Genomic DNA, 3,159 nt, shown 5'->3' on the forward strand with positions numbered 1-3,159 from the left:
TAATGTTACAGGTTGCCAAGAACCAAATATCAGCAAAAAACAGGTAGGTAATTCAGAGTGAGGGCCTATTGAGAGTGCTGCTTCAGTCATGCTAAAAGTACATATTAATATCTCATCTGTAGGAAACATAATGCATTGCTTTTTTGTTTTCACCCTTTCTGCTGTGAAATTTTATTGTGTTTACTAGTGTGACTAGAACTAGGTAACTGTTAGTCTGTTCTATAAAAAAACCCTCCTGCTCTTGTTTCTGCTTCAAAGTTTAAGTTGGCTACCAGGCAATTAGAAGGCCCAAGGAGAAGTTTGTGAGGACACCATTTATTTCAGAGATGTGTCATGTATGGGTTTAGGACTTTGTTTTGTATTTCTGAAGGCACGGAAGTAATCCAGTTTCAGTGCAAAAGACTGGGTTGTTATGTGAAACTCTAAGAACTACAAGCTCAGGGTTGGTTACAAAACTTCTTTTCCCATCCCCCCCCAAACAGCAAAATAAAATTCTGATCTTTTTCACATACACCTTTCCTCTCAAAACAGTAATGTAGCCTGTCTTACAATAATTTATGTGCTTAGATTTGATGTGTTAAAACTTCTTTTTTTTGGTAAATGGTTAAAACTGTAGTCAGAGTTGACTCACCTTGAGTAGATTAGTTATCACTTGTGTTAATATTTAATGTTATGGTACCAGGCTGTACCCGGTTACTTTCAGAACACTCCCATGTTGTTTTGAGAGATAATGCATCTCTTACCTTAATAGCAGGTGTCTGGGATAGAATGTGCTGTGTGGCCTCAAGGCCCAGTGCTTCTGTTGCATTCATCTTTGTGTAATGGCTGTGATGGATCCTGACTGTGCAAACATTAAGATTCCCAGAGCCTAATTCTGGTTTTGATCATAGTGATAAGAAAAAAGTTAGAAACAAAGTAGATTAAATATATGTATACACACACACACAAAATCATTCTAGTTATCTGTATCTCATTGTGAAAAATATGCTGACCCTTCTGAAGCTGGCCTGTGGTCAAGGGACTGTAGCAGCCCTTACATTTCATATTTCACTTCTTTCATGTCCATCTTGTAAGCTCTCTCCTTCTGCCACCAGTGCCTGAGATCAGGTGCACCTCAGAGATGGGCTGCTTTCTGCTGCCACTTCCCCACCCCTGGTCACTGCTCTGCCTCACCTGCAGCTTCCATGGCCATCACCAGTGTCCATGCTTGCTCAACACACCATAATCTTTCTGCAGGTGACAGACATTGTTAAGAGAAATACTTAAGAAGGCACCTCTGCGCTGCAGAAACAGCGATCTGAGAAAAACCCCACAATAATTTATAGACCTCTTTGGCAGTTAGCTAAGCTTCTTTGATTTCTCCCCTTTCTCCCTTTGTTATATTTTTAAGACTTTAACAAGAGAATAGAAAACACAGTCTCTGTGGCTGCCTCCCTCATTGGGGCTGGCATTTCCACGGCAGGGAGGCAAAGCTTGACCGCTCACTGCGGCTGGGAATGCAGCTTGGTTTAAGAAAATTTATGCAAAACGTGGGTTACTGGCAGAATGAGGATGCTGCTTTGGAACCTGGCAAAAGCTTACTGCAGTGGGGTCTTCTGCCTTGGTTTACGTAAATGAAAGGTGTCTTTTTGGTTTAATTGTTTTTGAGGTATCTCTCTGCTTCTGTTTTCCCTTTGGACTACTAGCAGTCTGGGGTGATCCTAGGGACCAAGAATGGGGTTATGTAAGTGGTGCTAAGGGTTTCTTTTAATAGTTTCCAGTTCAAAGTGCGTTCATTGATTTTTGTTGCTATATGTTTGTTAACCTGTTGGTAGGTAATCCTTACATAATTTAGAGCAGCTGGGAATAACTGTTTTCAAATTGAACTAGGTACCTTGCTGTTCTTTATGAAAGGGATTAAAATATTATTTTAATAGTGAATATATTTCTAAACCTCAGTAAACCTTATAGCTTGGTTCTAGCAAAGTAGATCCTTTCAGATCATTACCAGAGTGTGTCACAATACCATGACAGTTTGTGCTTAATTGACCTGACAGCAAAGTCTCCTCAGCCCTTCCAACTGTCACTACTCTATGACCCCATGCAAGTGCTTCAGCTGCTGTCACATCCTTGCCTTTGGAGTAAAAGTACTGTATACTTTTGCAATAAAATTACCTGTAATGACTCAAAGCTACCTGACATGCTACATGAAGTGTCATCTTAATATGGCGAGGTCTTTATACGCAGCTTCATCTTTGTATTCTTCTGTTTTCACTGACTTACCAGCCTCTTTGAGTGTGGAGCTCATCCTGTAAATTTGTCAACAGCATTGAAATGTGCTAAGCCATTTTATATGCGCATGTACGTGGGGTAAGATTGCCATTTCTCCAGAACACAAGACCTGGAGGAGCTCTGGTTACATAGCTGTTTCATCTTTTGCTTGCACACTCAGAGCTGCACTTATGCTTGCAGGTAGAATCAGGTGCTCCCAGGCACTGTAGATCTGCGCTTGGAGTTTATCAAATCTCCTGGGTTTTAATGGCACACTTTTCTTAGTTTTTTGTCTGTCTTTAAGTGGAAGTAACCACTGTGCATATTTTTTTCCTTAGTGCTTTAATAATCTGTTCCAGTTCAGAGGATGCCATTTGTCAGAGCATCACAACCTAGTGTAAATGTGAAATCTCCCCACTGTTCTGTGACATAGACTGCATTGCCTTTTTATAACTGGGGACAATTTAAGGACAATGCTCTCAAGCCTGTGCTTCTAAAATTAGTCACCTATAATTCCTATTTAGGCAACAGAGTAAGTGACCTAAATCTCAAGATACTGCATATCCCAATATGCTGACTGAAATCTCTGGGGTTTCATATATGAGCTACAACCAACTTTCAGTATGAATGGCAGTTGGAGTAGTTATACATATTCCATGAAACACTTGTAGCCCTTATGCAGAAATCTTTCTCTTGTCCCCACTACCTCTACAGTTACTCATGCTGGCAACTGGTACTTAGCCTGGCTCCATATTCCTTCACTGTTTCTGGGCAGTTGTGATGCTGTGCTGCTCACACAAAAGCATTCTGTTTCCTTCTGAAAAATGTTTTCAACTGATGGTTAAGGGCCACCTTCCTCCAGGTTAAAGCAGATGTTGGATGCAGTTCATCTGAGGAGCTCACCGCTCT

The sequence above is a fragment of the Merops nubicus genome, unplaced genomic scaffold (genome assembly GCF_000691845.1).
Source record: "Merops nubicus isolate BGI_N331 unplaced genomic scaffold, ASM69184v1 scaffold21265, whole genome shotgun sequence".
NCBI classification, from domain to species: Eukaryota; Metazoa; Chordata; class Aves; order Coraciiformes; family Meropidae; genus Merops; species Merops nubicus.